We start from the raw sequence: 27,603 nt of genomic DNA on the forward strand, positions 1-27,603 counted from the left end.
AAACAGAGAGAATATGAAGCATGACGCTGCTGCATATCCTCGCGCTCTCCTGGTAACCAGCTCTTGGGCGCGTTCCAGTGGACGGCCCCAGCTCCCAGCAGTGATTTATCACTAATTGTCATAACGGGCCCAGCACCGCAAGCAGCTCGCGGAGGAAACGATAGCTAGCCTCGGCAAAAACACTTTTGCAGGCAGCTTGCAGGGACCAGCCTACTGCGCAGCGTTACACGTTCAAGAATTCAGTTCTCATTTACGCTAAAATTTCTCTGTGCCGTGCCGGGAGCAGAAAGAGGCCTCGGAGTGGACGCAGTCCTGATCTGCTTTCCTTCTGAGTCTGTTTGCTTTTCCTGCATGGATTCAATAGGCCGTAGGGCAAGTGAGAATGAGAGCCAAAATGTTTCTGATTTGCACAGAAGAGTCAAGAAAGACAAGCCTGTATTTGTGTAACTAATAAGACATTATGAAGTTAATGATTTTTAATTAGTCAGATATAGATTTTTTTTTATCTGTGTCATTTTAGGGTACAAGTTGATAGACGTGCAAATGAAATCAGCAGGCACAGCTTCATCCAAAGTACTAACTGAAAAGGGCCATCTGTAGAAATATAACCCATCTCCGTCCCTTCCACAGCGAGCAGAATTGCAGCCTTACTTAACAGATACCTGAGAGCTGCACCTTAATGCTGCAACGACAAACTTCAGGGGGGAATTTTATCTTAAAAGTATGCAAGCAGTAAGAGAGGTGTTAGCTGTATTTCACTCAAGACAGGTTCTGGATGCCTACAAGATTTCAGGTACCTTCCTTTTCACCTCTGCCCTCTGCACCCTCAGCTGCGTCCCCGCAAAAGCCCCGTGAAAGCCAGCGGCACCTCCCTGGTCTCAAGTATTTTGCAAAGCAAAACCTGGGCAGAACTGCAAGCCGAAAGGCTGCGGGAGGCTGCAGACCACGCTGCTCGTATTTGTCTGTGTCGCCAACACAACTCAGAGACTTATTTTTTAAAAAATGGAGCCCCCTAATGTCTATTTAAACCTGTAGAATTATACATCCCCGTCAGGCTTCGAGACAGAGCCCTGGCCCCGCAGAAAGCTCTTTTAGGTCGCTCAATTAGCAAACACGAAGCAAGCGCCCTCCTTTCGCAGCACAATACGGACTGCTCCTATTATCCCTGGCCTCCCAATTATCTCCCAGAATCTTTTGCTTAATGAAGTTTCTCTCCCTCCCTTTCCCGACTTGTGGAAGCTTGCAAAACCAATTTAGCAAAATGTTAGAAAGAATAAAATGTAACTACTTTTTTATTTCTCTCTTTTGCCATTTAGTCTGCGGCTCCCTGCTCTGTTCTCAGCTGTGTCCTTCAGAAGTGAGCAGATCAGAGCAGGAAAATGCATATATTGTGGGTGTCGGGAGATGTGAATCATGAAAACGGAGAAAATTCCTTCCCCTTGATCACAGTTTGCCCACTTTTTCATTAAAAGGGAGCCTTAAACAAAACTCTCAGATCTGAACACCTCCAAAATTGAGGATCAGATCTAGATTTTCATTGTAATTCTGCCACCACCTATGATAGTAATGGGTCGAGCGAGACTTTGAAGGTGAACCGTTCCCTAATGGTGCCATGTCAAAAATCCAGTGTAGATCAGGCTGGGACTGCAGTGTCTCAGGACCAGTTTCCAGCATTACGGTATTTGCCTGGACTTTTTTTTTCTTTTCCTCACATCACTCCTCTTTTCTGCTTTCCCCTCCCATCTATGATCACTTTACTTTGCATTCTTCTTTGATTTTAACAAGACATCCAAATGCTCATTCCATTGCCTTTTCTCACAGATTTTTCCTTTCCACATCAGGCCTCATCGTAATAACTTCCACCTATGTTTTTAACAGCATGCCCATAATTAAGGGTAAAAAAAAATTAGCCTGTTACTCTTTTTTTTTCATATGTGCCACTTCTGGCATCACTGCAGTTAGTTTGCTGTGTTGGCACTGTGGTGTCTCATTGAGCACAACATTTTCCAGGAAGAGAGGCAAAGGGAGTCTTCATCCTAACACTCTCCCTCCCCCTGACTGACATTCCTAGGAAGGATTTGAGCACCCAAAAGCTACTACTAAGACGTAGATTTCTCTGATTTAAAATAAATGATTAGCAATTCACAGGCATGCACTGTTACTGGCTCTGTGAACTAGCCCTAAGAGAGATACACGTGGCAATGTCTGAGAAGAGGCTGGTGTAGCCTAAGCATCTGAATCCACATGAGATTGGAAATTGGGATATAATTTTCCTGAAATTTTATGAAAGGTTATTAAAAAAAAAAGGAAGAAATATTGTTTGGAATCAGTCAGCAGTAATGGGCATCCACGGAGAACTAGGTTTCCAGCTGAATGTTTTTCAGCAGAAATGTTGTCTTCTCAGTGAAAATGTAGAGTTCTCCGTGGCTCTCCCTAGTTCTCCCTAGGATGGGAGGGAAAAGCACGGGGTTGAGAGCTTTGGTTAAATCCCCCTGCCAGGATTTCTCAATTTAAGCACTTTATTTTGGCAAACATGAAATCTCTTCGGGGATGGGGAAGAACTGAAAAACTGCACTAAAAAATTACAGCTGGGTGTCAGGTCTTCCTCTCCCATCCCTGAGGAAATGTTCACAGTTTTCAAGCCAACCAGCCAGGCGGGGCTTTATCCGAGGGCAGACTCTGATTGCACCCGAGCCTTAGATCGGGGGAATGAAATAAAGAGGCTGAGCCACCAGCCAGCTGCTCACGTGCCTCACGCACACACTGACACACAAGCAGCCCTGGAAAGTCAGAAACTTACAGTATGAGACGGCATTACCCTGCCCAGACAATCCTCGCCGCTGTTGTTACAATCACTGCAAAGGTGTGCTTAGGCAAGAGCTTTAAGAATTATAATTTTAAAGGCATTTTTTGAAAGAGTAAGGGACTTAGTCCAGCAAAATGCATTTGTATTCCAGCTCATTCCAAACTTGTAATGCCTGCAGACACTGTCTTTTGGCACTTTGGATCTGCAGGTGCCTTTCGGAAAGCAGCGTTTGGGACCTGGCAGCCAGACTGAGTAAGCGATTCAACATCTGGGGTGCCTGCAACCAGGTCCTGTGTCTATTCCTGAGCCCAGAGGAGCAGACGGTGAGCTGCTAAAGCAAGGCAATGCTCCTGGGCTTCATTCTTGCCCATCGTGGCTCCAGGTCTGGAGCGGAAATCGCATCAGTAGGTGAAAACTGGAATGGTAATAAAGGGAATTTAGCTGCTGGCTGCCAGCTGAGACCTCCTTCACCCCCAAAAGCGCTGGTATCCAGAGAGCATATGCCGCTCTAGGAGTCAAAGGCTGCTCCTACCAGGGGATGTGAAGTCCTCTGTGTGTGTGTGTGTCTATGCTTCCAGAATTTAGGAGGAATTCTAGCTCAGGGGCAAAGCGCACTGGAAGAGGAGGGAGGGGAAAGCACCAGTCTGAAAAAGCAATCCTTTACGAGCGCATTTCCTGCTTTGATGGCCCCAGAGCTCAGCGCTGTGCAAGTGCTCGGCTGCCCTGTGGGGTGGAGCAGAGGCAGGGAAATCAATTTGGCTAGAGCCAGCAGCAAGCACAAATCTCTCCAGGCCAGGCAGCCTGTTCCCTTCCACATACTGTGAAGGGTATTTTCCTCCTTTTCCTGCCACGTCGTCGAGTGCGTCTCCTGATCTCAATGCTTTGTGCTTCCTGTTTTGATTTTTTATCGTGCATCTTTCCAGCTTGCTGGCTGCATTCACCTCTCCATGCTCGGATTTAAGGAGCCTCTGTTCACTGCATGTTGTCACTCTGGCTGCTAGGAACAGATGAGTGATGTTTGCTCAATGGATAGCTACTCAATATTTCTTTTTAACCCTGCTGACTGCTGGGTCCCTGCCCTAGTCCGCCGTCCCATCTCGTATGTGGAATCACTCATTTCATCATGGGTTACGCTAGGTTGATCATTACGTTAGTTCCCAAACATCTCATTAACAGCCAGGAATTTAGCCCCGCAGAAATCATTGCCTCTCTTGTGAAAGAGCTGAGTATAGCAGAGAGGGATAAGCCAAAACTACGGCACATCTTGTCTCTAATTTCAGGGGGCCAATTTAAACACTTGGTTTTCCCTTATATTTGGCACTTTAAATATACAGATTACAGCTCCTGTGCCACAGCACTGAGTGCACACTGAAACCCTTATATTGCAAATCGGATACCCCAAAAATGAAGACTTCATAGCCCAGTTCCTGGCCACTTGTACTGATTTTGAGGTTAGCCACTTTGCTAGCATCCAATACGAATTCTGTGGCAGGAAGGGATACAAATCAGCACACCAGATCTCTTGGCTTAGTCCCATGACCATGACGTCTCTTCCTGTCATCTTCGTTTCCGTTTTGGGCACCGGAGGATGCAGCAGTCCTGAACACAAGAGCCTAAATCTCTGCATAAACCCTTCTGCCTCCCTTGACCCTGCCCACTTTGAACATCAGAGGATGACATCTGTTTCCCAGCAGCTTTTAAGTTTGTTTTCCTGCTGTTGTGTAATGACAGCACCATCTTACAAGAGCAGAAATGGATGTGTGTCCAGTTTTGGACCAAAAATGGTCTTTTGGAAGTGCCTGTGCACAATTTCTTGTGGCTTGACTGTTGGTTCAGTAAAGTGGATTCAGACTGAAATATCTGTCCTCGCTCAGTTTCCCTGCCCCTGGTCTCTCTCAACTGAGCAAAGGAAGGACTTGAATGTGGTCCAGCCACCAGCAAGGCTGATGGTATTTCTACCAGGCCACCATATCTGATGAAGTCTGGTTTCCCTTTCCTGTTTTACCCTGTAAGATAACCCAGAAACGAAGACTACAGCTGTATTGCTAAATAAAAGAGTGTCTGGGTTGATTTTAGTCCCAGAGACAAGGGAAACTAAATAGCTTGTGCCTCAGCCTTCCCTGTAAAGCAAAGTAGTTGTGTCTAAATGGTATGGCCTTGGATCTTCTCTGGACCTACAGGAATGTGCCAGGGCAGAGCTTCAGAGAGAGCTAGCTGGTACAGCCCAAATCAGAGCCAAGGAGCAGAGGAAAAATTCAGCGGCGAGGGTGCCCTGTGCTCACTCTTTGGCTGTTTGGTACGAAGAGACCAAACCCGGCGGGACGTATCATTTAGCCACAGTGTTCCCTTTGGCATCCGCAGGGTGTTCCAGGGTGCTTTTTTTTTTTTTCTGTTGCACTCTTAGCGACATTTGAAAAGCGAAAGGGAGAAAACCCCTCCACAGACACAAACAGAGGGAAAGCTGCCAACCTTTAAACGGTGCTCTGGCCCAGCAGTGCTTTTGGCAGCGATCTCTACCAGCTGAGCTAATGGTGTATCTGGTAGCTGTAGCAAACCGCTGTCCTCCAGGCGAATCGGTGTCTAGAGGGACAGGAGGAACGCACATTGCCAGGTTCAGAAGACAACCATGTCCTTTTAATAGGTGGTTACAGACCTCTCAGCCCTGGGTGGCCTTCTGGGTCTTTCATCCCCAGCTGTCCCTGGTCCCTATATTCGTGTCCTTTGTCATCTGTTGCTGGTGCTGCCTTTGCCTCATCTCCCTATTATCGCTGGACACTTCCCATTTCCACCCATGTAGTTCAGGAGAAATGCAGGGGGGCCCTTTAGCCCTTCTCTGTGCTTCCCTTGCTGGCATCCAGCCCACTTGCTGCCTTTGGGAGTGCAGGGGAGCAACCACAGGGAAAGTCTCACTCAGTTGCTGCTGCCCTGCGACTCGCCGAGGCACAGCAGCCTGGATGGGCAGAGAGAGCTGCGGCTGCTTTCCTCAGGCTCTGCTGGGACGGGAATGAAGGTCGCCCTTCGGAGGGTTGGAGCAGACTCGCATTTGGTTGGGTTCATACAGGGTCAGCAAAAGGCAGGATGCTGGTTCCTTTTTCCCTGGCAAGTGCTGAGATCCCTGATCCAGAGCATAAAAATGCTCAAAAGTAGCACTGTCAGGATGTTTTTAACATAGACAAAAATAAAGACTTTCCTTCCAGCTTCTTTCTGAAAGCCAGCTGAATCATTTTTTACTAAACTACTTCTCTAAATACTCAGTCAGAGATCTGGCAAACTTCAGGACAAATAGGTAAAAAGAAAAATGCACAAAGACTCTGCTGTGTAATAAATATGTTGAAGAAGTTTAGGTGCAGATATCCCCGCCGGTTCTGGCTTTATGATATAGCTCTAACCCTTGCTTTTGTATAGCCCACATGTCCTTGACCAATCCAGTCAACCTCTGGATGCAAAGTCATTATTTCCGGTACAGAGAAAACTCTTCACAGGCTTGTTGACACTTGGTCATTTGTGTAGTACTCCAAGGATGAAAAGCACTACTTGTGTGTTTTATATTATTATTAAGTAGGAGTTTCTTACTTTCGGTACTATGCATTATAGCCACAGAGGTGCAAGGGTTCACATAGTCTATATCAGAGATAGGCTAGAATACGGGTAGTCTTGAACTTTCTGTCAGCTATTTTTAATTCAAAATCAGATCTGGAAGTGAGGTTCAGCCTTTGCTCTTTAATTATTCAGCTAATACAATTAAGACCAAAACAACTGAATTCAGGAACAGTTAAGTTTCAGATCATATCAAATTCTACATCTGAAGCCCACATTTAACACACTGATACTTTTTCTCCTTGCTTTTAATCTAAGTAAGATTTTCTTTCTATTTGCAGAAAGAAGGCGTACATTCTTCTCCAAGGCAGTGTGTATCCTGGGTCATGTGCCTAATCTTCATTCCGTGAAACAAAAAAGGAAAAAGAAGCTGCTTGCAAGTATTAAAATGGCAACAGCGAATGGGAGCAAGATTTAGTGCAATAGAAAGCAGATTAGATTAAGCAAACTGTTGAAAATGTATTCTTCTGGTTAATTTTATCTGTAAAATTGTCCTAAAGACTAATACTGTCAATTCTCATTTGGCTCTATAGGACACTGCGTGAATCCAAATCCATCCTTTTTTGGCAGGCCTTTTATCACCAGTAGTACAGTGACATCTAAGTGTCAAGAAGATGGGCCAGTCAGAGCATAGAAAATTGATTTGAACAGCACTCTCCCCCCTTGGCTGGCTGCAAATAAACAGTTCAGCTAATATGCTGGTCCTGACCTCTCTGAGACTGTATTTGAATAACATCTAATACAGCAGCTGCTTCATGGGAACTGGTGGAAGTAAAACAGTCCCCAAGAAGTTTTGCTTTTCTCTTGTTTTTTTAAAAGATGGGGCAGAAGATTAAAAAAAAAAAAGGCATGCAACCACAAATGTCTTATGCACAGCTATGTGCTGTTTGCTGCTTAATGATGGTTTTTTTTAACACTGAAGTTGCAGAAAATCAATTTACATTGGACATAAAGCCACAAGCACACAATGAAACCATCGTGGCTCTTTTTCTCCCCAGGAGCTTACTTTCCAGAGCACCTGAGTAACTGATATGCTTGAGACATACAGACACAGTTTGCTAGGGTGCTGATAGCAACAATGTTCACCATGTTCCTTCCTTCCACCTACCACCTTCTGGGATGAAACCACTCTCATTTCCACCAGCAGACTGGGAGCCGAACGAACCAAAATGAACCAAGCGCTGCCCGCGAGCGCTCCTCCTCCAGGCACCTTTGAAAACGAGGGCCGCCGGGGTGCTCGAGACCTGAACGTCTCAGTCCCCAGCCCCTGGGGAAGTCCCCGGGCACGCAGTACGGCATCGCAGCCTCGGCAGGCGCGCGTTGGCAACGCAGCGGGCCAGGCGCAGACGCAGCCTCGCTGTTGAAGGAGTTAGCCCGTTCCTTGCAAAAAAAGCAGCGAGAGTTTCCATCTGCTTCAGGCCTTAGTCTGCTTTTGGATGAAGGAGTGATTGAGCACGGGGGAGCCAGGAAATACGTAAAACGCAGGGCCCTCTGCTCGTTTTTCTGTCCTTTTCTTCCCGTTTGGTGGCCGGGGACGGGAGTGCTCCTGCCATTCATCTCCCCTCCCGCTCGCTCCCAGGGCCGCCGTGCCCTGTGCAGCTCCTTCCAGCGCTGTCATTCCCGCAGCATGCGAGCGCCTTCCAGTCGGGCGTTACGCGAAGTGACTAACATCTGTCACACGTTCTTTCCCTCAATCAGCCTCAATCAGCTTTTCTGCGGGCAGCGCTTCCTATCTGCAAATAGCAGCCATCACGGGGTCTGGCAGGATGAGCTCGCTGTCCTCTGCTCTTCCTTTCCTAGCTGTATTCTGGTTTTCTCTTGTTATTTTCATTGCTTTTTGTTTTCTCCCTACTCACCACCATCCTCACCTTTGCCTTCTTCCCTCATAAATCTTCTCTCCTCCCTTTTTTTACTTTCTCCTTGATCCAATTCATTTTTCTCCTATTTCCCTCCACAACCTCTTTTCTTTTTCAGCTCCCCATTCGCCCTTTCGCCCGGCTGCCTGCCCAGCACCTCCTGCCACAACTGAGGGAGAACTAGACCTGCTCGAGTCCTTGCTCCCACTGTGCTGGTGCAAGAGCAGCGCAGCCCGCTAGACCTGGCCAGGCGCTAGGAACATCCCCTTCCCTCAGTCAGCCCCTTTCAGGTGTTAAATCAAACCAAAGGGCAGTCGAGCCAACACCAGCCAGGTGCAGTCTCATGCCCCAGGTTTTACCTGGGGTCTCAGGAGCAGTCCTTGGTTGGGATGCTGGGGCTGGTTTGTCCACCCAGCACTGAAACACATCGGTGGTGGCTCTTGACCATCACGGTGGCGGCTGTGTCCCTAGTGCCGTGTTTCTATCTTCTGCCAAACAGGGACAGTATTCCTGACTGCTTGGGCTCGATGTTTGTGCGTATGTTTCTTTTAGGATAGGAGGATTGAATCCCTGATGGCAGAGCACAGATCCCAGACTCTTCTCTGGCTGTGATGAGGATAAACCTGTTGATGGCTGAGTTGAGCTAACTCAAACCTAAACTTGACCTCCTGTTCCAATGAAAGCAACCCCTTAACTTCCTTTCCTGGCTTTGAGACAGAAAATAGTGCCTGAATTAAACATGGGTGTGGAGGTGCCCTCCTGGGTCATGAAGTTCAATTCTTTGCTATGGGCAGACAAGGTGCCAAATAATCCCTTTGACAAACTTACCGAGTTGGATCTTCAAAACAGAGAATTGTTATCCCTCCCCCACAAGACAGTCAGTACTTCAGAATTTAGGTGGGTGAGAAAGGAGCACAAGATGCGTTTTTTTTTCAACTGAGATTTCAGTAATAAGAAAATTTAAGAGAAAACTCAAATATTCTGCCCTCATTGAGCAGTCAGAGAAGTTTAGATTTTAGGTATGAATCATTTTCTTTATAGAAGAAGTAGGCATATAGGGAGTTATTTATTTGGAGGTAATCTGTACAGTTTTCTCCAATATTACTTTAGATAGACAAATAGCAAGAGAGAGCCTATTTACCGGCAGATGTTTTAACAGGAGTATTGCACGAACAGCGTTCTCATTTAGCAGACACATTCAGCCCCACACCTGCTCACCTTCAATCTGTTTCGTAGCGTCTTACAGCTAGTTGTAATTTTTGCAGATTTAGGTTTGCCTGCTTGCACTGACTTTAAGCAACAGTCAGCCAAGAGGAGTCAGTTTTGAAAAGCCAAAAGATTCCAAAAGCCTCCTCATTTCGAATGAAATGTCTTGTTTCGAGACGTTAGAAGGAATAAAGAAAAAAGACAGGTCTGTTGGAGGAGGGTTTCCCAAAGCCGGAGCGTTGCTTTCCTGGTGCTGCCAGTGCCCTCTGCTCCACTCCCGGCAGCTGATCTTCCTCCCTGCGCTGGTCCTTGCAGGAGCAAGGCCTGGGCCAGCTGCATGGCGACAAGCAGCAAAGCTGTCTGCTGCCCCTGCGTTGTGGCGCTTGCATTGCTGCCGTCCCGCCAGTTCACCGCCTAGGAAGCGCGCAGGTGGCAAGGGGTGGTGCAGCAAAAGTGCCGCTATCTGCCACCCGTCCGGACGCCGGCACTCTCAGCACCGACGCTGTATTTAGGGTGCTGTGATGGGCAGCCCGAATACCACCTCTGTGCAGAGGTTCCTGCTATGACGGAGTTACGCTGCCGTGCACGGAGCCGGGGAGGGGAGAGTCGGGCTCAGCGCACCGAATTATGCTGCCGGCTCCACGCTGCCGGCACGACGGGCGAGGGACACGCTCTTATGTGCGGTTTCCCTCCTTTTGCAGAAGGAAGGAGTGTCAGAAAAGGAAATCAGGGTTAATGCAGCCAGCCAGCTCACTGGTTGGCACGAGGACGCTTCTGTGCTTTGTACTGTCAGCTTGCGGTAATATCACACCCTTGCAGCGGGTGTTGCTCTGGGGCACAGGCGTAGAAAGAGCTGCTCAAACTCTATTTATCAGCGTTGCCTTTTCAAAGGCCTAGCTGACACAGCAGTGGATTTTTATTTTACTGATTTAACACCAGGATTTATGGGTCGTATCCAACAGCGCATTGGAGGGCACCACCTAAATAAGTATTTATCATGTTGGACGGGCCCTGGAAGGATAGCGTTGCTCTTAATAGTATATAGCCCCTTGTCCTTAAGTCAGTGGCACGCAGGCTGCCTGATTGTCACAAGGAGAGCTCGCCCCTCAAATTTACATTGCTACAGATGGGCTGGTGAGCGGTCTTTGCCAGGGACACACATCCATCACTGGCCAGCCAGTGGTCTGCTCTTCCTGCAAGGGCTGTGCCTGGAGGTGCTCAGGACTTTGCTGGGAACATGCAATTGGCTGCAGACTTCTCCCTGCTGCTGCCCAGGACCAGGCACGCTGCCTCCGGGGCAATAGTATAAACTGGTCATGGAGGAGATGCTGGCTGATGCCGCTTAAAAATATATCACGTTTCCTAGGTTGCACAGGGGCACCTGCTTGTGCACGTGCTTCCCACTGCCTGTGCTGCGAGGAAGCGTTTAACCACCCTTCAGTCCGCAAGCCAAGGAGCCTCTCCCAGAGGAGCCCAGGGATGGAGCAACAAAAGCTTTATGAAAGCCAGTGCAACTAGGGTGCAGGAGAGGGGTATTTTTGATGCTTCATACGTATGCTGCTCGTGCCTGTGTTCATTATTCAGCGTTATATGTGCTGTACATCCCAGCCGTCTCACTGCAGGCTGGTACCTCCCTTGGCCATCAGGCAGGCCAAAGACGAAATTAGAAAATGAAAACTACCTTATTGCTTTCGATATATCCCTGTAGTAGGATTCAGCAAAGCCTTTGCTGGGGAAGAATTGGTGGTTCGCGTATTTCTGCTCTCTTCTTTGCTCTACTTAATCTGTGCTAAGAGAAGAGCTTAGTTTCTCTCTTTCTCCTTCCCATGGTCCCCTGTCCCCCGTTCCTCTTGGCACTTTCACGAGATGGGTTGCCCTGCGTGCAGGATAATGTGGCAGGTGCAGGTGAAGAGCTCTGCGCTAATCTCACAGTTTAGAAGACTGGTGCTCGAGATTTCACTCTTGAAAGGAAAATATCCCTCTCCCTTCAGCCACACCATTTCAATGCACTACTGCTCCAGCTTTCTATGCCTGTTTCCTTCTTTCAGCTCTGTAGCTTACTGACCTAGATTAGTGTGGGAGGAAGAGGCATCTTATTTACTTCGAGGTTCATTTCCTTGCACGGGTAAGCATTTTTTTCCCTTTATACCGCATTCCTCGCCTTTTCTTTGTACCCCTAAACTTCTCTGTTCCCCCACTCTATACAAAATCCTATCTGTGACTTTTGCCTTTCAGCCCTCTGTTGCATCTCACGACGGGACTCAAACATAATGCAGGACAGATCCAGCCCTGAAAGGGAGGAAAATAGATGGGATGATGGGGTGCGCTTTGCCAGGCGCTAGCGGCAGGGCCACGGCTGCAGCCAGCGCGCTCCGGAGACGGAGACGGCTCGGGGTTCGCCCGCGAGCCGGAGCCCAGGGAGAGGGCAGGAGCGGTTCATATAAAGAAACACCACCACGTTCTCGCGCGCGGTCCTGAATGAGTGTCACCAATTTCATTACAGGAAGAGGGAGACCGAAAAGAAAACATGACAAAGTGCATTTCACGTCGCTGTTGAGCTTTCGGCAGCAACGTGATCAGCAGTGTCTCCCCCTTACATTTCAAGGGGTGGAAGCACGACGGCAGAGATAGATAAACATCCAGAGGTGCTGCTCGCTGAAAGGCGTCTTTCTGACGGCACCTTACATCTCACGCCTCCCGCGCCGGAAAGAACATGAGGCTTTAGTCAAGGATGAAAGAGAAAAATCCACACTTTATCTACCATAAACAGTTGCCTCTTTGTATTTATTTTTCCCCTAGTGAGTCCCATTTCTGAAACCGCATTCGCCTGCCGTCTTCGTGCAGCCTGGAGACCGAAGCCGCTTTCCCACGAACTTGCAGGGCCCTGGCGCCTTCTCTGAGCGAGCTGCAGCTGCTGGGAAAAATAAAACACCCCCAATTCCTCTCTGCCTGCTCCACGGAGCTCGTGTGTCTCCTCGCCGTCTCCCAGGAAGAGCTCGTTAGCCAGGAGACCTCTGCTCTCCAGAGGCCAAACACACTACCGCGAGGGAGCCGAAAGCCAGCCACGAAGTCTGCACCCTTCACACTTCCCCATCAAGGAAATGCAACACAACTCCCTTCCTCAGGAGTTATTGGCTATGACAGCTGCATCAGCTTAGGCAGGATTAAAAAAAAGAAAAGAAAAAAGAGAGAGAAATAAGAAAAAGAGAAAAACCTTCCCCGCTTCTGAAATTACTCACAAAGTCACCTTTTTAATGCTAACACACACAAAACGCACTCAGCCACTGATTTCAGCAGACCATATGCTGCCACTGCTGCTGGCCAGGTCCTAAGGGATGAATTTTTTTCCCCTTCAGCAAGCCTCCAGAAATGTCATAGAAATTTATATGCTTATTCACAGAGCCGATAAAGCAGAAAACCGGTGTTTCAGCTATTTTTGTTTTGCTTTGCAGATGGACAGTAAAAGGCATAAATCTCTTTCCCACTGCTCTTACGCCCTGCCTGGCTCCTTTCTTTTGGGGTCAAATCACCAGCCTTATACGATTTTCCGTGGTCCACAGGCCACCTCTCTTCTTCACTGAAAAAGGAGTAGCAAAGCAAAGTATTAGGAATTCCAAACAACTTTGAAAGTATCCTGGTTATTGAGCTCAGACACAGTGTTCTGCGCAGCCGTCAGGACAAGACACCTTTTTTATTGCCTTGGAGGGAGAAACAAAAGCCGACTGTGCGCCCAAAAGACGTCCGTGTCCCTTCCTTTCCCGCGCTGGCGCCCCGGCGCCGACAACACGCACGTTGCCCTCCCATTACGTTATCTGATATATGCGCCGGTTTACGGTGCTGTGCTGCGCCCGGCCGTAAATCAGGGACGGGGCTCACGAGGGGAGCCGGGCTGACCACCCACTGAAGCGTGCCTGGGTCGTAGACCCGGGCGGCATTTAAGCGATGGTTGACGTTTAACCTCGGGGAAGGCAATATGCCGAGGGGAAGGGGAGGACGACCGTGGCTAAATCTCTCTCCAAGCTATATTTACAGTTAAGTCTCCGGATGGAGCTTGTAGCGTAGCAGAGAAGCCGCCCCGTGTGGCACATTACAAAGGAAATTTTGGATTAGCGGCGGAGGCCTGTTGGCTCGTTCACCGAAGGAAGCGACGGTGGGGGGGGGGGGGAGTTGTGACTTAGGGCAGGAAGCAGCTTTATGGCAGCGGATGGCCCGGTGGTTCCCGGAGGAAATTTTCCCCGTGGCATCTCATCGGTCAGCAGTTTTCCGAGAGCGCGTCCCTCCTGCCGGCGCTGCCGTAGCTTTTCTTTCTTGGGGCAGAGCCAGCCTCAGGGACCCCATGTCCCAGGAGAGCTGCTCCCGCCGCCGGTGCGGGGGCATTTCCTACCTGCTGTGCAGCTTTCAGCTTTCCCTTGCTGTTGTGGGGACTGACATGCCTTGTCCAGAGGACGGGGACAAGAACGGGGAAATTTGGAAGGAGCACCTCTACTCTGTACTCTGCAGCCGCTGGCCAAGACGGGCCGAAGAGGAGGCTTGGAGGGACAAGTGCTACCTCTATTTTCTGTCTGTCCCTTCGACTGTGTCAGCTACTGAGAAAGCCTCTGGGGTGTAGCCTGGCTGTCACTACGTGTTTTTAGCGATCCTCGTGCACGGTGGGGCCCTGATCCCAGCCAGAGCTGGAGGCACTATTGTAATACAAATGTCTGCAGGACACAGCTGGTGGGACCAGTTGTCTGTGCAGCCGCAGCGGAAAGGGGCTGCCTTAGCGAGTCGTGCTGCACCAGGGAGCAGAGAAATTAGGAATAAACCCAAACCCAGTGGGGCCCTAGAATTTAGCCTCACCCAGGGAGCATGGCAGTTTAGGCAGGCTCTCATCCGGGCTAATGATGGCAGGCTAAATATTTAACTAAGATCTTACGATAGTAGGGAGCTAGGCAGGAGGAGGCCTGCAGAAAGCAGGCACTTCCCCTCCAAAGTCTGTTTTCTCTTTATTTAAGGAGGAGGAAACAGGTCAGCTGCCGCATCCGCCAAGGTCAGCAGCTCGATTTGTATTTCGGAGCCCGGGAAAGGTGAATGCGCCAGAGCTACGTCCGTGATGGAAACAATCACTCACCCTAACAAGGCTGGCAGCGACGGGGGCCTGCCTTCTCCAGATACAATTATTACAGCCGGGGTGTCGCATTACTGCATCTATTAGCCTGGAATCAGCTGCCGTTTCAGAGCAAGACAGTTAGGCTACCAGCAGTGGGGATGTAGATCATGCCTGACACCCGGCGCAGGCTAACCCCACTGGTAGGGAGAGGCGAAGGGGGACAGGACCACCTACAGCGCTGAAGAAGAAACCTGTGTTAGTGACTTCAGGACACAGGTACGTCTACCAGCTCGTGACGTCAGCGTTGTAATGATTCGGGAATGCAGTTACCAAACAACTCGATTTTCTGAGAGACGTACCCTAAACTCATTTCAAGCATAGCCCAAAGTTGTGGTCCAGGCTTTCTGTGTCCTTCCTGGACAAATCCTAAAAGAGCTGGGGTAAGTAACCAGTGGCACAGCTGATTTTCTGCCATAAAAGCATTCTGAGGAAGACTGAAAGGAGGAGGGGAATGATGCTCAAATCAGTGGGGAGCTCTTTGTGCTGGAGCTAAAATAAGAACAGCCTGTATCCAAGAGGAAATACAAATTGCTGGTTAACAGAGCATTTCCACCCCAAAGCACGGCTTAAAAAAACCCATCTACGCTACTTTAGCAAGAAGAAGAGGCATGCCTGCACTGCTCCGGTGGCACGTGCCTAGGAGCAACCCCAGCCACACTCAGATTGAGCGCCGAGCAGGTGGCTCCCCAGGCCCTTCTTTCTGCCCCCTTGTCTCTTCCTAGCAGCAGACAGTTTTCCCAGTGACGCTCCCCTAACCCTTTTTGCCTGTCCCCTGCAGTGGATCAGCCAGCTTTCAACTGAGGAGAGGGACACTTTCTGCTCCGCAGAGCGAGGAACAGACCACAGCAAACCACTGCAGCTCTGTTCCACAAGCCGTCATTTCAGATGTACTCGAGATCTCTGACTTTGTCCCATCAGCGCGCAGCAGCTCCAAGTCACGGGACTCTGTGCTTCTCAGGCCCTATCTTTGTTTTATGCACTCCATGCTGCTACTGGGGAGACGTGGGACTTTTCTAAGCATCCCAAATGTTTGCTCAGTGAACCTCACCCTGTGTACCGTGCCAGCTAATGATAGATGTGCTAAGGCGATTCTCTCCCTGAGGAGTGACACGGGGAGAGGGGCAAAAGTAAAGAGAGAGACTCAAGGCTGTGTATACCAATTGCCTGTCATGCATTTCTGCCCTGTTAATTCTCCGTGTTTGCACTGCTGCTCTTTTGTTTTATTAACATGCTCACTAAATCTAGAGCATGGCGTAGGGACAGCCTTTCCACTGTGCTAGGACAACAGCAGCGTGTGCGCATTTTGGGCGGGAGGGTATGAACTATACAGGGCACAGAAGCTGTTGGTGCTCATGACGGACCACCACAGTGAGGGTATGGCTGCGGACTGCAATCCCTTCAGCTACAAAATGCAGCCAGAATGCGAGGGGAACAGGATCTCCGGTGGCGATAATGATAATGAGTCTGTCCAAGGATAAAGAAAGCTGCTTTGTCTGCTGACAGAGTAATTATGGGCCATCATAATATCTGCCCCGGTTAACTGGGAATGGCACATCAGGCTGGTCTTTGGAAACCGTTTTATTGACCCTATGAGCAGCTGTTTTTCGGAGAAACTTGTTTTGACACCAGCATGGGAGAAGCCAACTTTTGGGTTAGTGAGATGTGACCAGCAGGTGTTAATGGAAATCCTACACTATCTTCCTAAATTTGGCAAGGCAGAGCTGCGTGCAGGTATGGCTCCTTGGGGACTGCCTCAGAGGCAATCCTGTTTGTAAACTAGCTTATTTAAAGTTCAGTGTCATGATGAAGGAAGTTGTTAGCAACAGGCTGAGAACAAGAGATGACTGGAAGAAACTGTGGCAGAGGAGCAGACAGCTTTGACACCTTCCTGGAAAGCAAAAAAAAATCTCAGCATCCTTAAGAGAAGTGCATCAAGTCAGAGAGACCAGAAAATATCTTCTGGGTTGGACTTGCCCACCCTACCATGCAAATCCCCCATGATTTACAGCATTGGCCTTGCTGGGCACAGGCATTATCTGCAGGAAGCAGTACAAGATGCGAGGCCCAGGAGAAAGATATCCTTGCCAGAAGACAGCTTTGAGCAGTCTCAGGGACAACCAGCAAAGATGCCAGAGCAGAATGACATGCAGTTCATTTCAGCATTTTCCTAGGACTGGACAAAGAAGCCAAAGATGAAGAGGACAACGGGGTAGGATTTGAAATGTAGCTCCAGCACCAGCTATGGTTAGATGAGACAGAAAAGATCTCCCAAATCCACAGCAGATTCTCCTGCCTTAAGCCCCAACAAACTTTCCGAAGTTAACTGAAGTAGCCTTTTGTCATGTCTACTTCCAAGCATTCATCTAACCAACTAAAAAGGGAGCAGGGCATTTGATTTGATTGAAAGAGGGAAGCCTCAGCCCCACAAGCTAGCTACTAACAGGACATGCTGCCCAGGAGGCCATGGGAACCTTAAAAAGCAGGTTATGGCTCTTTCTCATGCTGTGCTTGCACACAGGAAGCTAAATGCCAAAAATTTGTGAGGCCAGGAGTGGCAAGATTATGGTGATGGCTCCCCAGATGAGCAGACCCTCATGTGCGCCGCAGAGAGTGTCATACTGCTTGCACCACTTGTCCCTCTCGCTGAGCAGTGCAACTCCCCATCCTGGCTGGGTAGGATGCTTTGGGGATAATTGACCATTATACATTACCATTGCCTAAAGGGAAAAGTTTTCTCTCAAGCCCAAGCACTTAGCTGCTGGCTTGTGTCCTGAAGCATGTGGGTTAATATCCCTTGCACATTTTTATCATAGAAATGAAAGAGAGAGGGTATTTTCTGATTCAATGGGAAACAAGTGAATAATAATTCTGTGAAGCCATGTAGTGGAAAGAGAGACTTTGAGTGCAACAAGAAACGGGATTTTAAAATTTCATCTGCACAGCAGAAGGTCCTGCCAATTGAACCATTTCCAGTAAACAATCTGCTAAGTCTGACAGTTTGAAGGAATACCAGACTGCCAGGAGTGAATAGGCTGGGATTTTTAAGAGGTTTATTTTTCATCCGAACACTTTTGTTTGTGAGCAACAGCTTAAAAAATAAAAATGCAGACGCGATGGTGTTCGCAGCCAGGCAAAGGGTTTCCCCACCAGCCCAGCCTCTAGAAAGAGCCAAGGCTCGGCTCCACATCCTGCAGCAGAACTCCCGGTCCCAGCGGCTGTGGACCTGCTGGGTTTCAGAGTTTCAGAGTGATCTCCTATGCCTGCCACATCCCTTCTCATACCAGTGGGGGCTCCAGAACCCCCTCTGATCCCTCTGCTTCCTGCACAGAGGTTTGTGTTGAACCCAGTTTCCTCCCCCATTTCCACTGCCTCCACAGAGGCTGTCTTCGCTGGCTCGGGTGTCCCCAAAGGGATGCTGAGGGCTGATGGGGCAGGGGGACCTGGGAGGGCACAGGCTGGAGGCCAGGAGGTGCTGAGCGTGCTAAGGAACCCCAGCTCCTCGGTCAGCAGTAACAGGCTGATGCTCCATCCAGCTTGGTTTTGAGGGAGCTCCTGTAACATGATGAGGGGGTAAATATATCCACGGCATGCTGCACACGTTGCTTTCTCCCTTTGCAGAAGAGTTTTGCTGCCCGCACTGAGGCAACCGGGGGAAGGAGGTGTTTTACAGCCTTGCAGAGCACTTGCATATGAACGCAAAAGCAAAGCACGCACCGCTAACACAGCACCGTATTCATCTTCAAAATGCGCCTTGCAGCAAGGGAGACTGTGCTCATGTGACTGCATCGGGCCAGGTCAGCTGCTGGTGCAGGGCTGCGTCCTCGAGCCGCCACCAGCAGCAGCTCGTGCTCGTGCTAGGGCCAGTCGGCTCAGATGAGGCTCTGCAGAGCATTGGTAAAGGGTTTTCTGTGCAGAGCTCAGCTCCGGCTCGCTCCAGGCAAAGGCTAACTGAACAGCAGGGGAGGTGCTGATGGGGGGATATATAGAAATTGCCAGGAAACGCGGCATGCGACAGGAGATGCACGGCCTTTACCTGTCAATCACCACACTAGCCTTCCTTGGCATCTCTCGCACATGCATCCCACGCAGCCGTTCTGAAGGCATGGTGCTATTCGTCTCACGGGCAGAAGCGACTGTGGGAGCTAGGCCTAGGGTCGAACCTGAAACAGGATGGGATTATTCTGGGCCTGAAGAACATTGACATCTCAAAACTTTCCTAGTCTCTCTCGCGGCAAGAAAGGAGGAAGAAGGTCCTGAGCGGGGTTACAGAGACTCAGCTGGGATCGAGAAAACAGTTTCACGTCTCTTTTCCCAGTTGAGGCCAGAGGCTCAAAGGCAAAGAGGACAGCCCTGCCTATCTCGCTTTGAGGCAGGATCCTCAGGTTTGTCCTAAACCCAGGAAGCTTTTCCAGAGAAAAAGCCGAGCTGGTAAATCCCCCGTGGATTTTCAGATTTGAGCAACTAACATTTTCTGACAAAGGATGCCTATGTAGGGAAGAAGTGCTTCTCCTTCTGGGCTCAAGGGCCGCTATGTCTTCTTGTTGCCCAACATATAAACCATTTAGATATGGCTCATCTCCATCTAAAAATAGTTTGCTGTTTCATGCCCTCCCCACTCCTACTGAAGGCTGCTGGAGATTCTGTCTGCCTTCCTACCTGCTCTGTTTTGCAGAGGCATTTCCTAAGCAGATAAATGAAGAATTCCTTAATCCTATTCCTGTGTTTATGATAACTCCACAACATGCTGCTTTCACTAGAGTAGAATCACCAGGTCCTAAGAACTGTCACTGTAGTTTTTCCCACTGAAAATCGGTTTGCTGAAGGAGTTCAGTTCAGAAAGGCAGTCATTTGCATTTCTGAGATCTAAACAGATAAAGGCAAGGTTGTCTCAAAACAGCACCAGGAAAAGTGTAGCCTTCCTGGTTTGATGTAAGCAGAAATGATTGAACTCCTGTTCAATGTGCACAAGAGAGCAACAACACTTCAATAGATCCCTGGAAACACAGTCTGGAGTTCCGGTGGCAAAATCCCCTGGTCCAAACCATATGGATTAGCTTACGCTCTCCCAGGGAGATGTAGGTTGTTGCACTTCTCTTTGCGTGGCAGAATCGCTTTTGCAAATGCAAGTGCTTTCCATCAGTATTACTCCTGGTTATTATCAAGAGAGCCCAGCTGCAGCTCGGGCGTGGTATTTGAATGGTCCGATAAATAACTTCCTCTGAGCCCAAATGTTGGCCTTTAGACCACTGTAATCCACAAAATAGAAAGTGACCTTTTCTGCTCAGAAATGCTTGAGAAACAAGGCTTAGAGGCTAGCCAGAGAGTGAAGCCTGGCTGGGATCCTTGCAGATAGAAATACCGATACGCAGAAGTGTCAAGCAGTAGCATCCGGACACAGTAAAAGTAGGGCTGATATAAGAGAGGCTGCTTCAACAGCTTGCTGTAAAACAGGAGTATTTGCCACTCTGAAGTCCAAGATTGGCCCTTCTTTTTCTATGATGGCTCCATGCCCTTCCCCGGGTGAGCTGGAAGCCAACAAAATGTGCTGCCTGCTCCTTGACCAGTTTTACCTGGGGAAATAAGGGCTTGCTGCCACTGGCATTGTAGGGGGAAAGTCGTAGTAGTGTCTTGTAAAGAGCTCCTTCTTGGCAGTTGAGTGTAAGATGAGCACGAGAGAGGAGATTGGGGTTAGAAGTGCTACAGCTTCATTTTAACACATCTGAAGTTGCCATATCAAGGCTTATCATGGCCACTTTATGAAGCATATTATCCTACATCATATTTTTTTTGGGACTCTATTTTTATATGCTGCAACTTCCTTTCTTTCTTTTTTTAACTCTTAATGCCTTAAAGAAGAAGCTTGAAAAAATATACTTGGCTGCAATCTCTTTTATCCAGTACACTGGACGAGTTGGGATCTGACCTCCACAACTTAATTCTTGAAGTATAGGACATGTGGGACTTATACACTGAACTTCACCCCAGACACAAAGACACTGGCCAATTTTCAAAAATACCATGCATGAAGTAGAAAGGTGAGCAGAGAATTCCCCAGGCCGAAAAAAGGAAATGAAACTACTGGGCAAAGGAAATGAAACTACTGCTCCGCGACACTCTAGGACTGACCGAGGACACCGTCACTGGAGAGCATAGCTTATTGCTCCCTACCAGAGGCAGGCCAAAACCAAATGGCATCTGCCAGTCCCTGTTGACACCTTTCTTTGTTTCCACCGAAGAGGGGCTTAGTCTGCCCGGGGAGAGGCACCGGTGGGGTCAGAGTCTCAGTGATGCCCCACGGCGAGGGAGGAAGAAGCCTGCCCCGCTGGTGACTTGGCCAAAAGACCAGCCGCCCTCTCTGAATGCCCAATTGTCAGCAGAAAGGCTGGAGAGGGCAGGGGCGAGGAGGGTTAAAGAGAAGGCGAGTGAATAGCTGTCAGAGGTGCCGCGGGTTTCCTTCGGAGGTTGCATTGAATCAAACTTCCCCTCCCCAGCCATGTATTGGCCTGACAATAAGTGTGTGTGCGTGGGGGAGCTCAGCTTGTTGCTAGGGATACTGAAGAGGATAAGGGTGGGAAAAAAAAGGAGGAAAGACCAAGAAGGGAACAAAGATAAATTCCAGGCAGAGCTGGATGCGGAGACCAATTGCTATAGCACTAGCTCCGAGGGAAAACAAGCGTAAGGCTCGTCTCGAGATGCCTTGTAACACCAGCGTCTATGTAATCTCTTAAAGAGCCTTTTTCCTATCTACAAGCCAATAACTGTCGTTGTTTCCCAGAGCTGACATAAGTTGAGATCACATTTTTCTAATTTACTTCCAGAGTCTCCCTCTTTTATATTTTTAGCATGAATAAACACGGCTTTATTTCAATGCATTAGACAGTATATTCTTGTAACGTCACCACTTTGTCCCAGAGCTCAAGCGTATATCAGTGTCCTAAATCACCAAATCAGTTTACAAATCACGAGGCTTTTTCAGAAAGGTACATTCTGTGACTTTCAGTTTTTTAGTACCCTTTGGTTTCTGGCCTATTGGAATTCAATGGTTCCAGGATTTTCTTTGTAACAGCAAAGGCAAGCAAGATTTCTTTTCCAGAAAAGGAAAGCTGAGATTCCTACCTCACATGCGCCTTTTTTTTTTTTTTTTTTTTGAAGAAAAACACCATAAAGCATAAGGCTGATGATTAAGTCACAAAAATTGGCAACGCGGAGTTGCAAGCGGTGCTCGGTGCTCTGCAGGGACTCTGGGCAGCGACCTCCTGAAGGGATGCCAGCGTTTCAGCTGTGCGTGGGCCAAAATACAAGGAGCAGCAAAACCATCGGCCGAGGGGTGAATTTTGAAGCGGGGGCCTCCTCTTTTCTCCAGTTCCTCTGCATCGCTTAACTGGGACCCCGGCCCTGCAAAGACTTGATCGCACGAGGCGTCTTAGGTACTTGATTAGTTCCCCTGAGCTCCGGGGGGAGCTTGCACGCCGAAGTACGTGGAGGGCTGGAGACTGCAAAGGCAAACAAAAGAGCGGAGAAGCTAATGGGCTGCCTTTGCCTCCTGCTGCTCCGTGGAAAGCTTTTGTCTGTCGGACTCTCCCCTCGCCTGCCTTCACAAACAAGCCTTAGACCAGAGAGCATCTCTGCACAATGAGGAGCGCTTTGCCAGCGTGGCTGTATCAGCAGTCCTGTGACAGCAGAGTGCTTTGACACAGCTTGTACCAGTAAACCCTATCCGGAGAAGCACAGCTTTCCTCGCGTGACTTCACCCACATCAGGGCCTTCGCTCGGCACCGACGGGGAGCGCTTCTCTCTCTCGCCCTTCCCCACGTGGGGCTCGGCACGCCGGAGGAGCAAGGACGCGGCGGGGCGGGCGTCAGCGTGCCGACAGCGCCGTTGCTGTACGTAGGCTTTTCGCTCAGCTTTGCATCTGACGGCAGCGAGCGACGTGGCATCGTGCCCCCCACGGGTAGTGGAGGTATTTAGCTGCTCGGCTGCCAGAGCAGCCGTGCTCCTCACGCAGGGGGAAAGGGAGTTTATTTTTGCCTCTCGAATGAAAATAATGTGCAAAACTTCTTGGGACCCGAATGCCTTTTTCGACTGCCGTTACCCATCTGGGCTTCCCTTCTGTTCCAGAGACAGTGTCAACACGATGCCGAGACGCATAGCTCAACAAAATTTATATATGGAATCAACGAGAACGCAGCCTCAGACCGCTCCAACTCTTTCATTATTTACTGCATTCAGCTTGCTGACTTAATAGTGTTTCGTCCTGTCCTTGAATCCTGCGTGGATGGATTCAGAAAAAAAATCAATGATGTGCCCTGACCAGCAGGCCTGCTTCCCACAGCACAAGGGAATCTCCAAAGCACCACAGCTCCTGATATTTATCTGTTTCCTTTATGTTATCAGCATTATGGGGCTAATTGTAATGTTTCGGGTGCGTAAAATCTCACTTTACACACACTTAAACCAGTCAGGGAAGAAAAGAGCAGGAGTCATAAAAACAGAGCACAAATAAATGCCAGCCTTCAAAATGAAAAATAACGGTGGAAGAAATAAAAGGCACACTAATCTTCGTGCACCTTGTTTACCTATAAAGCGCTGCCGTTGTGATAACAAGGTACTAATGCAAAAGGAGGGTGCGGGAGGCCTCCCCCCCTGCACGAAGCCGCCCCAGCGAGAGCGCTGGTTCCTCAGAGCGGCTGCGGGACCCGCGCGAGCGACTGGGCTGGCACGGGACGTGGCTCGCGGGAGGCGTTTCCTTTACGTTCCTATATGACATGATTGCTGACAAAACTTTTCAGCACAGCGCAGGCCTTACAGCAGGTCCCCCACGCCGCGGCGGGCCAGAGCTGGGAGTTACTGGGAGCTACGTTTGGCCTCGCTCCTCAAAGAGTGAGCTCAACTAACTTTTCCGTGTTGGGCCTGGGGAGAGCAGTTGCAGAGGTGCAGACTTGAGATGACAAAAAGCCAAGCAGAAAAGGAGGTGCATCGCTGGGCCAGGCACAAGAACATGTGCTTTTTGCCGTGGGGGGTCTATGCTCTCACCTGCTCTTGCAGCACCTGGGACACTGAGTGTTAAAACATTTAAATATGACATTTAACAATGAATGGATTCATTTAGTATTCACAACTCTCTTATTCAAAGCACAATATTTATAGTCCCTACATTGTCTTAAATCTACAGTGTAAAGGCTTTCCCCGACAAGGTTTACAGACTCACGGGATATAAAGCAGCAGTGCGTTTCTGGGGGATGGCACGCTGCGCTGGAGGGAAGGAGCCCTGCTGAGGCACCAGGGGACACGGGCAACTAGGCAGCGATCAGCATGGCCACATTAGGGTCCGCAGCACCCCACTGGCAAGCCCTGGGTCTCAGTCGGGAGCCGCTCGGGACCGCGTGCCTCTGCCCCAGGATGTGGCGCCAGGTGGGCAGCGGCACGGCGGCACAGCCCCTGGGGTTCAGCCCCTGTGGCTCTGCGTGCTTGGCTGAAGCGCCTTTGCTGGGAATGTAGCTGTCCAGTGCTCCCCACGCTGCTAGTGTTTTCTCTAAAATGTTGGCGTGTTTTGTTGCTATGGGCATTGCATTCATATGAATGAGCACCGAGTGCCCTGCTACCTGTGTCTGTGATGAACTGTGTGCGTCGTTAGAGACGGCTGTTGCATTAAATCCAGACGGATCGCCTTCTGTTTGTGCAGAAACAAGGCTCTCCTCTATTGTTATACAGTACAAGGTGCTTATGGTATAAAGCAGGCTCATCTGGGATGTGTTTTGGTACACAGGATGGCTTTTTTGGCGCTCGTGCGTTTTCCTTTCTGAAGAGTCCTATACATGGGTGATCCGGACTGCTCCGATCCCTGTTAGCTCCAGCCCTGCTCTTTTCCAGGAACACCAGTGAGCCCTGCAGAAGTGTTTCTGAGCTTGCAGCGTGCCCACTCCACCCCGCACTTCAGGGTTATGGGGCATGGTGGGTATGTAGTTTATGGGTTTTGTTACTGAATTGGCAAGTGCTCTACTGACATATAAAAGCGTTCGCACAGCTTGACACTGATGGATGCCTGGCCAGAGCTGTAGAAAAATCCTTTGCTGAAGTCCTGCTTTTCTTTCTCTGCAGTGCTCCTTGCCACAATGGCAAATCGTGTGTCAGTGGTAACCAAACCAAAGCCTAATTTTTATTTTAGCCACAAGAAAGAGTGCTCATTTTCCTAGCAAGGATTGGAAGAGATCAAAAATGACCCTCCGAAAGCTTTGTGGTGTCTCTTATGAAATGACTGTATGGTTTCAGGCTGCTTCTTCATGGATAGTTTTCATTTGTAAGCCAGCTATACATCGGATCCTAGGATCAGGTCTCTGGCCAAGTCAGCCGGACTTCTGAGACAGGACCTGCCTTGACACAGACTGAGAGGATCAAACCCCCATTCCTGCGGGCTGGCACTTGCAAACACAACAAAACCTGTTTAACTTTGAGAGAAAGCCTGGGTGGAAATTTTTGCTGGTTAAACACAAATCTGTCACCATTTGCTTTCAAGGGAGATTTTACAGATGTGGACAGAGCCTAAAACCAGGGCAAAAATCACTTCAGCATGTGTAAAAGTGTAAGGTTTCTCTTAGCCAGGCGCACTGAGGCCTTCTTTTCCATTCCCTCTGCTGGGTCTCTTGCCAAGCTGATGCAAAGCCAAAAGCAAGAAAAGGCTGAAATTAAAAGAGAATTTGGATGTTTAGTCAAAGCTTACCTGAACTCCATTGGTTTGCAGAGCAGGGCTGCGCAGCCAGCTCTTGCGAGGCTTCTTATGAAACGCTGGCTATTTCTTGCTGTTCTTTCCAGCCTTCCCAGCTGTGAGCCGAGCTCCTCGCGCACGTCTGGCACGGCTCCAGCTGGAAGCCGGGAGCGCCGAGCCGCCTCCGTACGAGGCAAAACAGGCGGGAGGAAGCAGAGCAGGGGCAGGAAAGGGACTGGATTTGCTGGAGGCGGCTGGATTTAAATGCCTGGAGTGTCTTTATCTGGGGCTGGGCTTGCAGCTTCAGCAGGGAAAGACGGTTGCTCACACAGACCTCACTTGAGGGAGGACAGCGAAGGGCAGAGACAGGTCACTACATCCTTATGCACTGCAACAGCCCCCACAGGCTCCTCTGAAATTATTAGGAATGACAAAGCTCCCACGTGAGATTTGAAAAACGAAGCCCTGGAAAATCCTGGAAGCGAAAGCCTCTGGATTTGGGGGGAGCTGGTGGGAATGTGAAGTCTCGCCCTGATCCAAGTCCACAGCTATGGAGGGAGGAATACACGTGCTTAGGATGTGTTGGTCACAGCCTAAATGTTAACGTGGCCCCTTTCTTCCAAGTAGAGAGAGACTCCTGGCTATTGCAGAGCAGGACGGTTTGGAAACAGATTGTGCTACTATATAGCGGACGTAGCAGCAGCTGGAACCCTCCTGGTACGTGTCAGCGCAGGTGAATATTCCTACCTGAAAGTGTAGCTTCTGCCTGTCCACCAGTAAAAGCGTATTTTCTGACATTGCCCAAACATTCATTCCGGAACAGCTTCATAGCAAGACTCTGCTTTCTCTGTGGAAGCCCAGATACACAGCAACAGCTCCCAGAGCGGCAAATCTGCCTTGCTCTTCCTTTAATTACCTCACTGCTTAAGGAAAAGAAAACCTGACACGCTTTTCTTGCAAGCAGAGATTAAGCAGAAATTCAGCTCCAACTCTAAATGGCGTAGCTTCCAGCTTTGATTTTAAACAAACAACAACCTCCCCCCTTGGCCCCCGATGCGTGGAGTCAGCAACTTCAGACCGCGTGGAGGTTCCCATGTCGCTAGCCTGATTTTCAGAGGTGATGAGCTGCAGCGGGTCCCCTAACCCTGGCAGAAATTCCCTGTATCAGAATAAATAAATAGTAAAAAAGAGCCAGAACAGACTCTGGACCCTTGGCTTCTGTTGCAGCTTTTTCTTAGCAACCTATCCAGCAGATCCGTGCAGATGAGCAGCATTTTGGGTCGGAGCTGGAGCTGTGAGGGACTGCAGACAGACCAGGCTCACCGGGCATTGGTCTGAGCCAGCTCAGAGGCCAACGCAGGTACCGGATCCTCCACGCATGTGGAGGTGGGCCCTGGCTGATGTGGGGCTACCTGGCTCCAGACTGGACGTGGCTTGCGTCTAGCCAGCCTAGAGAGTGGCTGGAGAAGATGGGGGTCTGTCTGCACCCACCCTCATGGCTGTGACCTTCAAGGCTGCCATTAACCAATACGGTTTACCCCCCAAGGATGCATCTTTGTCAGGTCTCCCCCTAGATCACTGTGTTTTTCAGGTGTATTTGGAGATCAAGAGAAAAAAGTTGTGTTCCTTAAATCCAGAAACAGCGCTAGATTCGAAAAGGAACAACACGTACGTCTCTACTGCTTCCACCAGAAAGATGTAAAGACCCCCCAAATACTTCAGGAAGTAAAAACAGTGCGTTAAGGCACACAGCTAAAACATTAGAGGAGCAGGGGTTCATTTGTTTGTTTGCTGTGGAAAGGGACTAAAACGCGTTATTTCATCTTGCAGGACACTGTCTAGCTATTAGCCAGCAGGGCATCCTGGAGGGATGGGGGTCGTCATCCTCCCCTGCTCCTTTAGAAATAATGATGTCCTCACAGAGCTGAGGGAAAACATGAGGGATGCCATAGTCTGGGGGGAGAACATCTGCTTGGGAAGGTGGAGTCCTCCTATCCATGATTTGTTAATGTACTAGTATTAGCTAACCATTGATTTATATTTAACCATTTGGAGGGCACATTATATATGTGCATGTGTGCTCCTTCTTGCTTGGAGAACGGTCTTTGAGTACCCTAGTGAATGGTGTTTGAATTCCTCTTGCTCATATAATACTTCTTTTTGGAAGTCACATATGAAAGTTAGATATTAATGAGTATTTCGAAACAATTTCTCCGTATTATTTCCTGCCAAAACTGTTTTCCAGTTTAAATCTCAACTGCACTGAATAGTGTTGGCTTCCTAGAAA

General features: G+C 49.2%; 1 long non-coding RNA gene across 2 annotated transcripts; it reads right to left on the reverse strand.

Annotated features, from left to right (window-relative positions):
- Window positions 1-12,185: 12,185 nt before the first annotated feature.
- LOC134139512 (uncharacterized) lies at window positions 12,186-25,787 on the reverse strand. Of its 2 annotated transcripts, none has more exons than XR_009958187.1 (3): window positions 25,332-25,787; window positions 18,648-18,774; window positions 12,186-12,379 (listed from the first exon to the last, which is right to left on the reverse strand). It is a non-coding gene; the product is annotated as an uncharacterized LOC134139512 (long non-coding RNA). The 2 variants fall into 2 exon arrangements; XR_009958188.1 differs by having other exon boundaries at window positions 12,186-12,618.
- Window positions 25,788-27,603: the final 1,816 nt, after the last annotated feature.

Source organism: Rhea pennata, chromosome 1, assembly GCF_028389875.1.
Source record: "Rhea pennata isolate bPtePen1 chromosome 1, bPtePen1.pri, whole genome shotgun sequence".
In the NCBI taxonomy this organism is placed as follows: Eukaryota; Metazoa; Chordata; class Aves; order Rheiformes; family Rheidae; genus Rhea; species Rhea pennata.